This window comes from Conger conger, chromosome 5, assembly GCF_963514075.1.
Source record: "Conger conger chromosome 5, fConCon1.1, whole genome shotgun sequence".
Lineage (NCBI taxonomy): Eukaryota > Metazoa > Chordata > Actinopteri > Anguilliformes > Congridae > Conger > Conger conger.
The window spans coordinates 32766050-32781748 of record NC_083764.1 but is presented as its reverse complement, the minus strand read 5'-3'; positions in this window follow the sequence as shown (position 1 = coordinate 32781748).

Genomic DNA, 15699 nt, shown 5'->3' with positions numbered 1-15699 from the left:
CTCTTCTTCCTTTCCTTTCTAAAACTATAGAACGAGCCGCTTCTACTCAACTTTCTTCCTTCTTTTCTAACAACAACCTGCTAGACCCCCATCAGTCTGGCTTCAGATCGGGCCACTCGACAGAGACTGCGCTCCTCTCCGTCAGTGAGTCACTTCATGCCGCACGAGCAGCCTCCCTCTCCTCTATCCTCATTCTTCTAGATCTCTCTGCTACCTTCGACACTGTGGATCACTCCATCCTCCTGTCTGCCCTGTCAGCAACGGGCATCTGTGGCACAGCCCTGGACTGGATTGAGTCCTACCTCTCTGGTCGCTCCTTCCAGGTTGCCTGGGCTGGTTCGGTATCGACACCTCGGCCCCTCGCCACAGGGGTTCCCCAGGGCTCAGTCCTTGGCCCACTTCTTTTTTCTCTCTACACTCGCTCCCTTGGCCCTGTGATCACTGCACATGGGCTATCCTACTACTGCTATGCGGACGATACCCAACTCTTCGTCTCGTTCCCGCCGTCTGATACGCAGGTTTCAGCCCGTATCTCTGCTTGCCTGAGGGACATCCAGAGCTGGATGGACAACCACCATCTAAAGCTCAACCCAGGCAAGACTGAAATGATATTCATCCCTGCTAATACCTCTCCCCATCTGGATCTCTCCATTTCTCTCGGGGATACCACACTCACGCCGTCACCCAGTGCAAGGAACCTCGGCGTGGTGATGGACAGCAGACTGTCCCTTTCCGAGAACATTGCGGCGGTGACCCGGTCTTGCAGGTTCTTCCTATACAACATACAGAGAATCCGCCCCTTTCTCACCCCCTACTCGACCCAGCTCCTGGTCCAAGCGATGGTTCTGTCCCGCCTGGACTACTGCAATTCCCTCTTGGCTGGCCTCCCAGCGTCCGCCATCAGACCCCTCCAACTCATCCAGAATGCAGCAGCTCGTCTGGTCTTCAACCTTCCCAAATACTCACACGTCACCCCCCTGCTTACTTCCCTCCACTGGCTGCCTGTCATGGCTCGCATCAAATTCAAAACATTGGTGCTAGCCTTCCAAGCAGTTAAAGGGTCTTCCCCAGCTTATCTGCAAAAAATCATCAGACCCTACACCCCTGCCAGACCTCTTCGTTCAGCCTCCACAGGCCGCTTGGCAGAACTATAGAATCTCTCCCCACCTTCAAGCGCAAGCTGAAGACGCACCTCTTCAAGCAGCACCTCTCCCCATCCCTCCCTACCTCCCTGTGAACCTTAATTGTTGTCTCTGTGACTTGCTTTGTGTATCGGTATTTTTAGTTGGCTAGGTAAGCAGTGTTTGGATAGTTACCTTTGGTGACTTTTGCTCTGTTTGTTTGTTTGTTTGTTTGTTTGTTTGTTTGTTCAAAAAAAAAAAAAAAAAAAAAAAAAAAGGCCCTTGTCCTTTTCTTTGTTGTACAGGTAGCAGTTGAAATTGTACTTACCTCTAGGGTCTTTCAGCGAACTTATCCCTGGTTATGGGTATGCACTTTGTTGTACGTCGCTCTGGATAAGAGCGTCTGCCAAATGCCAATAATGTAATGTAATGTAATGTAATGTAAAATAAATCGAAATAGTTTGTTGTTGATTGTACTCTAAAAGGGTTCTGATTTTCTGCATGTTTACACTAGAACTCGGAACTATACTGTCCTCCCAGGTCCTATTTGCACTTGTTCTTGTGTTTAATTTGCACTTTGTTGTACGTCGCTCTGGATAAGAGCGTCTGCTAAATGCCATGCAATGTAATGTAATGAAATATTACCTCTCACGTATCATATACGAAGAGTTAATTTGCAAAAACGGATAAAAGCCTCTCTTACAACGAATAAACAAACAGCTGTTTGATTGATGCTCCCTGGAGTGCCCAAAAAATATGATTTAGGATGATAAATATAAACGGAGATGTTGTTGTAAAATAATCCCTCAAATATGTAGAAGAATTGTTAAACAATACTTCATGTTATTAAATGTATTCTCATAAATAATATGGTGAACAGTCGGACAAATTGCGCTGCACTGATGCCGTTTACAATGCGTCAGTCGGGCAGATACGAGCATAGTTTCATATATTGTTATCATATTCATATATTAGTCAAAGACAACACAAGTAAACACAAAATGCAGTTTTTAAATGAAGGTTTTTATTATTAAGGGAGAAAAAAAATCCAAACCTACATGGCCCTGTGTGAAAAAGTGATTGCCCCCTAAACCTAATAACTGGTTGGGCCACCCTTAGCAGCAACAACTGCAATCAAGCGTTTGCGATAACTTGCAATGAGTCTCTTACAGCGCTGCGGAGGAATTTTGGCCCACTCATCTTTGCAGAATTGTTGTAATTCAGCCACATTGGAGTGAGTGCCACTCCAAAGTCTTCATTTTGTTTTTCTTCAGCCATTCAGAGGTGGACTTGCTGGTGTGTTTTGGATCATTGTCCTGCTGCAGAACCCAAGTTCGTTTCAGCTTGAGGTCACAAACAGATGGCCGGACATTCTCCTTCAGGATTTTTTGGTAGACAGCAGAATTCATGGTTCCATTTATCACAGCAAGTCTTCCAGGTCCTGAAGCAGCAAAACAGCCCCAGACCATCACACTACCACCACCATATTTTACTGTTGGTATGATGTTCTTTTTCTGAAATGCGGTGTTACTTTTACGCCAGATGTAATGGGACACACACCTTCCAAAAAGTTCAACTTTTGTCTCGTCAGACCACAGAGTATTTTCCCAAAAGTCTTGGGGAACATCAAGATGTTTTCTGGCTAAATTGAGACGTGCCTTAATGTTCTTTTTGCTCAGCAGTGGTTTTCGTCTTGGAACTCTGCCATGCAGGCCATTTTTGCCCAGTCTCTTTCTTATGGTGGAGTCATGAACACTGACCTTAACTGAGGCAAGTGAGGCCTGCAGTTCTTTGGATGTTGTTGTGGGGTCTTTTGTGACCTCTTGGATGAGTCGTCGCTGCGCTCTTGGGGTAATTTTGGTCGGCCGGCCACTCCTGGGAAGGTTCACCACTGTTCCATGTTTTCGCCATTTGTGGATAATGGCTCTCACTGTGGTTCGCTGGAGTCCCAAAGCTTTAGAAATGGCTTTATAACCTTTTCCAGACTGATAGATCTCAATTACTTTCTTTCTCATTTGTTCCTGAATTTCTTTAGATCTCGGCATGATGTCTAGCTTTTGAGGATCATTTGGTCTACTTCACTTTGGCAGGCAGGTCCTATTTAAGTGATTTCTTGATTGAGAACAGGTGTGGCAGTAATCAGGCCTGGGTGTGGCTAGAGAAATTGAACTCAGGTTTGATAAACCACAGTTAAGTTATGTTTTAACAGGGGGGGGCAATCACTTTTTCACACAGGGCTATGTAGGTTTGGATTTTTTTTCTCCCTTAATAATAAAAACCTTCATTTCAAAACTGCATTTTGTGTTTACTTGTGTTGTCTTTGACTAATATTTAAATTTGTTTGATGATCTGAAACATTTAAGTGTGACAAACATGCAAAAAAATAAGAAATCAGGAAGGGAGCAAACACTTTCACACCACTGTAAATAGCATAAATAAAAAAGAGCACTATCATGGACAGTTTTGTTTTCTGTTTACTGTGTGGCGGTAGGTGCAAATGATCTAGTATTTTTCTCAGGCAATCTTAAAATGTCCTTTCTTATCCAGTCACCTAATGTAAGCTTACTGAAAATAATTACAGTATACAACTATGTTCAAGCATCTGTGATAGAGAACTGCTACATTTATGGCGGAGAGAGAAGAGTCTTTTATCATCAGTGTTGTTTACTAAAGAGGAAATAAATTGACCATAAGAGCTAATGCATGATCTTGTTGCTGCTCGTTTAATTTTGCAACGCAAAATATTTTTGAAATACAGATAGAGTTTCTTGCTTAAGTGGAACATTGATAACATCTCAACCAGATGGCTACAATGCAATTCTTTGAAGGGAGAGAGAAATAACCAACATTGCCATATGATAAATATTCAATTATCCTACAGTATGTGATATGTGCTTGCCTGAATCTAGCATCTTTCTAAGATTTAACCCTCCTATTATGTTAAGATTTTATAACTGTTTTTTGTCTTGAGACTCAATTATTGTACTAGAAATATTTTGAGACTTTGGTTGTCCCCTTCTTAGTGTCTCCAAAATGACTAGCCTTTTATCCATTAATCTGAAACAAACATCTCATTTTGCATTCATACACACACTCACACACCAACAGCAATTGGCTGCCATGCAAGGCACCAACCAGCTCATGAGGAGCATTTGCGGGTTAGGTGACTTGCTCAGGGACACTTTGACACACCCAGGGCAGGATTCGAACCGGAAACCCTCTGACTGCCAACCGACTGCTTCCATGTGAGCCATTGTAATACTACCAGCCCATTGATATTTACATTCACTTTCAGCATAAAAAATATTCTCGTTTAAAAATTGTGTTGTGTTCTTTATTGTAATGACAAAAGACCTTGTACGATTTAGCATTATAGTGAGTGGCTGGAGACAGTGGCGCCAGCAGCCGTAATCCTGTACGCACCGCGCATACATTTCGTTTCCGCTAAAGAACACTCCATGCTACTGAATACTTTTGAACTGTCTCAACACGTAAATGAGCCAACTCATAATCAGTTTATCAATGAAAATACTACTGAATTGTTTATGGAGGCCTTTTCTCTGACTTGAACCCCCCACCTTGGCAACTGTAAACGATCTTCTGGATCATTTTAAAGAAATTAGTGAAATTATTGATACTATTGCACCTGTAAGGACTAAATTCAGGCGACATGAGCTCAGGAGGTAAGAGCAGACGTCTGGCAGTTGAAGGGTTGCTGGTTCGATCCCACCGAAGGGTTTGCCGAAGGGTCCCTGAGCAACACGGCTAACCCCCAATTGCTCCTGATGAGCTGGTTGGTGCCTGGCATGGCAGCCAATCACCGTTGGTGTGTGTGTGTGAATGATAAGCATCAATTGTACAGCATTTTGGATAAAGATGCTATATGAATGCCATTTTATTTTAAATAAAATTCTGGTCCATGGAGAAATGCTATGTAGGTAAAAGCTATGAAGAGTGAGTGCCGAAAGGCAGAGCACAGATGGCGAAAATCAAACCTTCAAATTCACTATGACATATATAAAGAGACACTTCCTTTTTACAATTTAGAAATGCCTTTTTTTCTCTGAAATCATTAACAATAATGTCAACAACATAGCTCTCTAATAATAATGGTCCAATAGGCTCATCAATACATCGAACATATTAACACCTGGATGCAGAAACTTTTTCTGCAATTAAACAAGAATAAAACAAAGAGATAATTCTTTTCGGTCCGCAGGATAAAAGACTGTGAGTCAGTGCTATTCCAAGAGTTAAAACAAAACATGGAGAGGCAGCCTTCTGTTACTATGCTACACACAGCTGGAACAAACTCCCAGCAGATATGTTCTGCGCTATATATAGTTAAATCTTTGCAGACTGTTTTAATTGTTCTTTTTCCTCTAACTTATTGTTGTTATTGTTTTTAATTCTTATTTACTCTGCCCGAAGAAGCCCCGTCTCCAGTCCCCGAGCTGCTTCTGCCCAGAGAAGCCCCATCTCTGGCAGAACAGGAGCCAAAGGGCTGGAAGCAGAGTGGAGACAGGAGACATGACAGCCAGCCGGTAATCGTCTCCTGGACCCAGTCGATCTGCAGGTTGTAACAGTAGCCAGGGTCTGCCCAGCACCAAGGGAACCATGAGAGGACTTCATGATGTAGAAGGACGCCTCTTCACGATGGTTACCAGGCACCAGGATCTCCACGGGGAGGTGATGTAGTCGAATTCAGCCAGAAGAACACCAGTGATGCGGAGAGGTCTTCAACTGACTGATCAAAGTAGGGGACATGAAGTTGGAGTCGGCCCCGGAGTCGAGAAGTACCTATACTTGCTGCTGGGCTCCCTTCCAGGAAACCAGGGTATGCATGATGGAGCGGGGTGTAGACATTATTGGAAGTTCGGCAGACACTCTTATGCAGAGCGACATACAGTTGATTAGACTAAGCAGGAGACAATCCTCCCCTGGAGCAATGCAGGGTTAAGGGCCTTGCTCAAGGGCCCAACGGCTGTGCGGATCTTATTGTGGCTACACCGGGATTAGAACCACCGACCTTGCATATCCCAGTCATTTACCTTAAACACTACGCTACAGGCCGCCCAAGATAAGATATTATCCAGGGAGGCGCCTGTCAGAACCTCCTCACTTACTGAGGGGCATTTCCTTTTATTGGACAGTTGGTGAGAAAATATTTTTCTTTGCACATTAATACCCAGGCATGTTGGAGCTTTTGTTAAGTTTTAGTGTTATTGGACCTTGTTAGCAAGCAAGCTAATGTTAACTCAGAGAGAGAGAAAAATCTAATGTGTATAATGGTTTTGTTTAAAAGTTTTTAAATGAGGATCTTGTTCAGCAAACTTTCTTAGAGTTTCCTTTGATATGAGCACAGGAAGGGCAGAAAACATTTTAATTCATCCCAAAATTCACCAGCCAATTTCACTGTTACTGTTCATTGTTCAATTCTCCTGTCAGTGGTTTTAATGTTGTGGCTGATTGGTAAATATTTAAATAACAGAAAACAACGGGCGTAAGCCACCCAGCAGAAATCACAGTCAACACAGCTGCCCAGACATTTCTAGAAATGTTTTTGCACCATTCTCTGCAAACTCTAGAAACTGTTGTGTGTGTTCCAGGAGATCAGCCGTTTCTGAGATATTCAAACCACCTTGTCTGCCACCAAAATTCATTCCACGGTCCAAGTCGCTTAGATCACATTTTTCCCCATTCTGAAGGTTGATGTGAATATTAACTGAAGCTCCTGACTCATATCTACATGACTGTATGCAGAGCACTCCTGCCACACAATTGGCTGATTAGGTAATCGCATTAATACGTAGGCGTAATAAAGTAAAAATGTTCCGAATACAGTGCTCTGTGAGTGTATATGCCTATACTGTCACGTTTCAGGTCTGTCTCGCCATGTTTTATGTTGATTTATGTTTATTTATGTTATCTTAGTCACGTAGTGTCTTATCATGTATTATGTTGTCTAGGTTCGTCATGTTGTTTAGTTATGTCTCGTTACGATTTATTTTCTTGTCATGTCTAGTTATGTTTTCGTACGATTTTATTACCTAGTTATGTTTAGTGGTTATCGTCTTAGTTTCGCGTTGTGTCATGTTTTGATTTATGTTTATTGTTACGTTAACTGGTCACGGTTTATGCATACACTTTTACATGTTTTTCCGCAAACCTTGCGTTCCGCCTTTTCTCTCTCTCTCCTTCTGTCATTCACTTCCTAATTGTTTCTATTTGTCTATTTACTAAAACTACTAACGCTAGATCAGGATTGGGTAGAGACTAACAAACTAATCATGTGTTCATGTTACCTTACGTTTCTCGTGCATGTCATTTACTAATTTACTAATGCTAGGGCAGGATAGGTTTATTACTAACGATTACTAATCTCCTTGTTAAACTTGTCATCCATCGCACCTGTTTTCCATTTCCTTGCTACGCTCTAACTAATTGTCTACACCTGTCTACACCTGCATTTATAGCCCAGTCGCGCAACTGTTCACTGCGAAATTGTCTGCCTCTGTTTTCCACGCAACTCTTGAGCATTTACTGTTTTGATTACACGTTACGATCCAAGCCTGTTTACCGACCATAGTTTATTGATTTCTGTTTTGTGACCATCGTTTGTTTTTTGACTACGTCCTCGCCTACCGTTTTTGTACTTTTGCCCCGCTGATTGTTTCATGGTTTCGACTCCCGCTTCGCCCACGACTACGCCTCTGCCTGCCGTCCGCCTGTTCATCTGCCCCGCTGACAGCTCTCCTGCTACCGGACCTCCCTGCACGTCTACCGACTACGAGATTGCCTCTTCCCTCGGCACCGTGCTTTTTGTTTGTTTTATATTTGTTTGGCTGGATCTTTGTGTATGGACTTTGCTTGTGTTTACTACGCTCCTGGGACTCGTCCCGAATAAAGCCCTAACGGGACTTTATTTAACTATTGTTTCTGAGTCGTGCATTTTGGGTCCAACCCCCACGCACCCGTCTCATATACAGTGCATCCGGAAAGTATTCACAGCGCTTCACTTTTCCCACATTTTGTTATATTACAGCCGTATTCCAAAATGGAATAAATTCATTTTTTTCCTCAAAATTCTACACACAACACCCCATAATGACAACATGAAATAAGTTTTTTAGAAATTTTTGCAAACTTATTAAAAATAAAAAACTAAGAAATCACATGTACATAAGTATTCACAGCCTTTGCCATGAAGCTCAAAATTGAGCTCAGGTGCATCCTGTTTCCACCTTGGGATGTTTCTACAGCTTAATCGGAGTCCACCTGTGGTAAATTCAGTTGATTGGACATGATTTGGAAAGGCAAACACCTGTCTATATAAGGTCCCACAGTTGACAGTGCATGTCGGAGCACAAACCAAGCATGAAGTCAAAGGAATTGTCTGTAGACCTCCGACACAGGATTGTCTCGAGGCACAAATCTGGGGAAGGGTACAAAAACATTTCTGCTGCTTTGAAGGTCCCAATGAGCACAGTGGCCTCCATCATCTGTAAATGGAAGAAGTTCGGAACGACCAGGACTCTTCCTAGAGCTGGCCGTCCGTCTAAACTGAGCAATCAGGGGAGAAGGGCCTTAGTCAGGGAGGTGACCAAGAACCCGATGGTCACTCTGTCAGAGCTCCAGCGTTCCTCTGTGGAGAGAGGAGAACCTTACAGAAGGACAACCATCTCTGCAGCAATCCACCAATCAGGCCTGTATGGTAGAGTGGCCAGACGGAAGCCACTCCTTAGTAAAAGGCACATGGCAGCCCGCCTGGAGTTTGCCAAAGGGCACCTGAAGGACTCTCAGATCATGAGAAACAAAATTCTCTTGTCTGATGAGACAAAGATTGAACTCTTTGGCATGAATGCCAGGCGTCATGTTTGGAGGAAACCAGGCACCGCTCATCACCTGGCCAATGTGGGGATGTTTTTCAGCGGCAGGAACTGGGAGACTAGTCAGGATTGAGGGAAAGATGAATGCAGCAATGTACAGAGACATCCTGGATGAAAACCTGCTCCAGAGCACTCTTGACCTCAGACTGGGGCGACGGTTCATCTTTCAGCAGGACAACGACCCTAAGCACACAGCCAAGATATCAAAGCAGTGGCTTCAGGACAATTCTGTGAATGTCCTTGAGTGGCCCAGCCAGAGCCCAGACTTGAATCCGATTGAACATCTCTGGAGAGATCTGAAAATGGCTGTGCACCGACGCTCCCCATCCAACCTGATGGAGCTTGAGAGGTGCTGCAAAGAGGAATGGGCGAAACTGCCCAAAGATAGGTGTGCCAAGCTTGTGGCATCATATTCAAAAAGACTTGAGGCTGTGATTGCTGCCAAAGGTTCATCAACAAAGTATTGAGCAAAGGCCGTGAATACTTATGTACATGTGATTTCTTAGTTTTTTATTTTTAATAAATTTGCAAAAATTTCAAAAAAACATTGTCATTATGGGGTGCTGTGTGTAGAATTTTGAGGAAAAAAATGAATTTATTCCATTTTGGAATAAGGCTGTAACATAACAAAATGTGGGAAAAGTGAAGCGCTGTGAATACTTTCCGGATGCACTGTATATGTATATCATTTTTTGATTATTTATTTTCTTTATTTTGTTATAGATTTTTCTCCATTTTCTCCCAGTTTGGTAGCCAATTGTGCCCTATCTATTCCACTCACCCATGTTGCTATAGATACAGGAGGATCAGGATATGAGAGAGTGATATGCCTTCTACAAGCCACATCATCTCAAGTTCCATCCATCCATCCATTATCTGAACCCGCTTATCCTGAACAGGGTCGCAGGGGGGCTGGAGCCTATCCCAGCATACATTGGGCGAAAGGCAGGAATACACCCTGGACAGGTCGCCAGTCCATCGCAGGGCACACACACCATTCACTCACACACTCATACCTATGGGCAATTTAGACTCTCCAATCAGCCTAACCTGCATGTCTTTGGACTGTGGGAGGAAACCGGAGTACCTGGAGGAAACCCACGCAGACACGGGGAGAACATGCAAACTGCACACAGAGAGGCCCCAGCCGACGGGGATTCGAACCCAGGACCTCCTTGCTGTGAGGCGGCAGTGCTACCCACTGCACCATCCTTGCCGCCCCTATCTCAAGTTCCTGTGACCGTAATTCTGAGGTGAGTGCAATCAGGGCTCTACTGTATACGGTGATCCTATAGTCCCTACCGAGTCCCTACCCCCACCCTGGGAGCGGCAGGTGCAACTGTAACAAACTGATGCCTGCATCAAGATCCGTTGCTTTAGCTGTGCACCACCAAGGCACTGACACAAGCGAACACTTGAATTCAATGTGTAGACATCTTTTTTCATGTGCTCCTTCTGAGCAGGCATGCAAAGCAGATATATTGGAATTACTATTTCTTTGCAAAAAGAAATTAAAATACACAAGAAGCAGTTTGTATGTGTGTTGTGTTATATTTTGGTCACATGCTAAATGTAAACAGTCAAACATTGGCTGATGACCGGATCAAAGCTATACTGGAGGCAACAAAGCCAACGAAAAAAACAGATGATGGCTTTCTTATTTTTTTGTCCGCCCATTACAGGAAGCCATTCATGGCAATTCGATAAAAAAAATTACTGACGGACTGACATGGACTCCTGACATGATTGATGCCGTTCAGAAATTAAAGCAACTAACTTGCTTGGGCGTCTACTGTAAAAAGCTTGTCTGTTGATGAAAAGAACAGCTGCATGACTTCTGTTCTGATGGGGCCACGGGGGGGGGGGGGAAACATCCTATGGGTTACTGTTCTAGGCAGCTGGATGCAGTAGCATGGGGCCTCCCCTACTGTCTCTAAGCTGTGGCTGCAGCTGTGGAGGCAGTTCAAGCTTTGCATGACATTGTGCTATATTCTCCCCTCACTGTACATGTCCCACATGCAGTTCATGCTATTCTATGACAGGCTAAGAGGGCTCATCTCACTCCAGCTAGAATTACTTCAATAATGTTTTGCTTACTCTGCCTCATGTTACTTTAAAAAGGTGTACTGTACTCAAAACTGCTACCCTTCTCCCTACAGAAGATGATGGTGAACCACATGATTGTTTGTCTGTAATAACAGTAGCCTTGTCTCCTAGGCCTGACCTGACTGAAGAACCTAATGAGAATGCTGAGTAATTTTGTAGACTGATCAGCCCTGCGTCTCCCTGACACCAGAGAGCCACGCATCGCCTATGCAGTAGTAACACTGCATGGAGTGGTGGAGAGTGCTAGACAGCTATCAGATTTGTCCGCCCAAGCCGTGGAGTTGTTTGCGCCTACCAGAGCATGTCACCTAGGTAAAAGTGTACACAGATATGCATTTGGAGTAGTACATGATTTTTGAGTGCTCTGGAAACAAAGGTGTTGTATTACAGCTGGCATGACTCCAATTAATGAATTCCACAATGAATTGGTAAAGAATTTATTTGAAGCTATTTTATTTCCAAAGTGCAAAGCACAAACCAGCGATGCGAGGTCTGTGGCTAAGAGAAATTACAATGGAGCAGACAAAATTAGATTGTGTTTTGTGATATGGTCATACAGACACTGAGGTCAAGAATGTCAACATGACTAGCTTTTACGATTGAACAGGCTCAGTGCTAATACAATGAAACCGCTTATCCTTAGCTGCCAAGTTCTACACTCTTCATGGCTTCATTTACAATGTAGGGCGTTCACCGTATGGCAAGTACCTCTGTATGCCGGGCTGTATATCTTAACAGATTGGGTGTCTGCTCTACCCTCTGTGCTATTGGCAATGCATGGCAGAAATAATTCTGTTATAGGTCTCTCACCTTTTGAAGTACTAATGGGCAGGCCCATGCCTGCACCTTTTCAGGTCCTGGCACCAGCGAAGGTCACCTTGCATGGAGCAGAAGAGTATATGGTAAGACACTGTCGAGCATTAATCCTCTCTCTCAGATCTATTCACTCCCAGGTGAAAGCGGGCCTTCCAGATACGGCCACACAACCCCAGCATTCCATAAAACCAGGAGATTGGGTGGTGGTAAAGGATTTCAGGAGGAAGCATTGGCATCAACCCCGGTGGAGAGGGCTCTACCAGGTGCTGCTAGTGGCGGAGAGAGACATCTGGTTCCACGCATCACCAAATTGTACCTGAGCCCAAGGAGGAGTGATAACAAGCAGAAATCAAGGGCCATTCAGGCGTCTTGCCTGCTGTACATGTGAAGGGCTCTGATTTTTTGACTTGCTTGCAGCTCTTTTCACTACATCCCGATGATCCAGAAAAGGCAGCAGTACACCACAAAGTTATTTCTGCTGGTACACTCCAGCTGACCTCGGAGCTCCCCCAGACTGGCAGGACAATGTATGGTACGACTGCATGCTGTTTGACACCAAGATGCACCATAATGGCACCTGTTTGGCCTGCCTGCCATCAGAATTGTCTAGCAATGAACAACTGCCCCTCTACGACAATCCGGTATCCGGGGATATAACCAAGTGTGTACTGACAATGGGACAAAATGCAACGGATGCAAAAGGTGTTCTGAATGTTACCCAATGCAGATTACAGCCGTGAATTAGACTGTATGTTTGCAGTTATGTGAACAGCCTTGGATGATGGCCAACAATTCTACTGACGAATACTTCTGTAATAAGGCCATAAAGGTGAGGTTAGGTCCCAAGTGACAACATTACCATGTTGATTGATGCCTTCGATAGGATAACAGATGCTTTTGGGACCTCAAAGAGTGCTGGATATTCTTTTAGTGATCATCTAACTTCACTGTTTGGTCCCTGGGGTGCCAAGGTTGTGTAAATCCTTATTCCTATTTTGATTACATTGGGCCTTATGATTTGTTTTTGTACTTTTGCTTGCCCCCATTACCAATTGGCTTTGGGTGACCATGGGAAGTGCTCTGCAAGAGGCAGTGCTGATGTCACTTCTTCATGACATTGATGAGCATGTCAATAGAGCAGAAAAATATTTTGACCATATAAAAAGCACTTGTACTTATGAGAGGGGTTATTTCATAGATGGTTTTAATCAACAAGCAAAAAGTGAAATAGAAATACTTTGCATTAATAATTTATGAATTAATTTAGACATTTATATATTTTTGTGTGTATCAGTATATCTCATATACATGCTTAAGTGTTGTGTGCTAGCAAAACATGTATTCAAAATTCTTATGCTTGGTGAAATGGAGAAGTACTGCCAGTGTCAAATTAATACACTTATACATGTTATTTTGTGCTCCTGATTAAACCATTCATTCTGTGTGTGTGTGCATGCAGCACAAACAGCTGTGGGCTGATTCATTCGAATATTCAGAACTTAGTGTATCTTACAAGGTTGTGTCACATTCCAATTGATATGAGACCACCTTGTGTGTCTTCTCTGCCCAAACCCCCCTCACACAAGTTTGGCTTATGTTTGGAAATGATTTGCTTTTTTCAGAGCACAAGTGTTGTATGAGTAATTGGATCATTATCCGTGATCTGATTTATTTATTTTTTACATTGGCTGCAGTAGCTGTACATCAGTGACAAATGGTAACATAAAGTTAACACAGATGTTCAATTGGAGGGGTGTATTTTTCTTTTTTGGGTGACGTATTTGTGACGTATTTGTGACGGATTTGGCTGCTGCCAAAAACCTAGCAGGGTGCACATTTTTGCGCCCCTGGTCAATAGGCATTTTAAGTTGGTTTCTTATTTGCACTTTCTTGCCTATTCGCAGTTTCAGAAAAAAAATTTGGACCACACATTACATAAATATAACACAATTGAGCCAACATAGCCAGCTTCTCTATTTTGAGTTGGAAATAGCCAGTATCAGGGGAAAATATAGCTAATTGAGAGTTTGTTTACAAACAACCATTTCAGGATGCCACATAACTTTAGCAAACTAGCAACACATTACGAGAGCTGGCTAATATTTCAATGTAACGTTAATGTACTTCACAGTTATATCAGATGCCGGTTCACAATTTTTCAATGCAAATAGCTTTATTTACCTAGACCATGGTATAATGTAACATAATGAATTTATTAACTCAATACCAATATTAACTCATAACTACCTAATTTGAGAGAATAGGTCTTGCTGTGTCTTGTCTTTGATGGCTTGTGATTCTTGAACATCTATGTTTTGTTGTCTAATAAGTAATATACAGTGCATCCGGAAAGTATTCACAGTGCTTCACTTTTCCCACATTTTGTTATGTTACAGCCTTATTCCAAAATGGAATAAATTCATTTTGTTCCTCAAAATTCTACAGACAACACCCCATAATGACAACATGAAATAAGTTTTTTTGAAATTTTTGCAAATTTATTAAAAATAAAAAACTAAGAAAACACGTGTACATAAGTATTTACAGCCTTTGCTCAATACTTTGTTGATGAACCTTTGGCAGCAATTACAGCCTCAAGTCTTTTTGAATATGATGCCACAAGCTTGGCACACCTATCTTTGGGCAGTTTCGCCCATTCCTCTTTGCAGCACCTCTCAAGCTCCATCAGGTTGGAGGGGAGCGTCGGTGCACAGCCATTTTCAGATCTCTCCAGAGATGTTCAATCGGATTCAAGTCTGGGCTCTGGCTGGCCACTCAAGGACATTCACAGAGTTGTCCTGAAGCCACTGCTTTGATATCTTGGCTGTGTGCTTAGGGTCGTTGTCCTGTTGAAAGATGAACCGTCGCCCCAGTCTGAGGTCAAGAGTGCTCTGCAGCAGGTTTTCATCCAGGATGTCTCTGTACATTGCTGCATTCATCTTTCCCTCAATCCTGACTAGTCTCCCAGTTCCTGCCGCTGAAAAACATCCCCACAGCATGATGATTTTTCTGTACCCTTCCCCAGATTTGTGCCTCGAGACAATCCTGTCTCAGAGGTCTACAGACAATTCCTTTGACTTCATGCTTGGTTTGTGCTCCGACATGCACTGTCAACTGTGGGACCTTATATAGACAGGTGTTTGCCTTTCCAAATCATGTCCAATCAACTGAATTTACCACAGGTGGACTCCGATTAAGCTGTAGAAACATCTCAAGGTTGATCAGTGGAAACAGGATGCACCTGAGCTCAATTTTGTGCTTCATGGCAAAGGCTGTGAATACTTATGTACATGTGATTTCATAGTTTTTTATTTTTAATAAATTTGCCAAAAATTTAAAAAAAATGCCTGTCATTATGGAGTGTTGTGTGTAGAATTTTGAGGGAAAAAAAGAATTTATTCCATTTTGGAATAAAGCTGTAACATAACAAAATGTTGGAAAAGTGAAGCGCTGTGAATACTTTCCGGATGCACTGTATTAGATCTATTGGCCAGAGCTGTAGACTGTATGGTTGTGTATGGTGCCCCACCCAGGTAAATGGCCACCAGCGGCCACAGATTGTTAGCCAACCTCCGCATGAGCCTTGCATACAGTCAAACATATAGACACACAAGTATGCACACACACAGTACATACTTTCGGTTTATGTCACGCCCACGTCTGGGTTATGCCACTCTGGCCACACCAAAGTCCTGGCCATGCATTCAAATTGCGGGAGGTAATTCTCAATGTCCTTACCCTGTTGGTAGGTGGGCATCTTCATACAC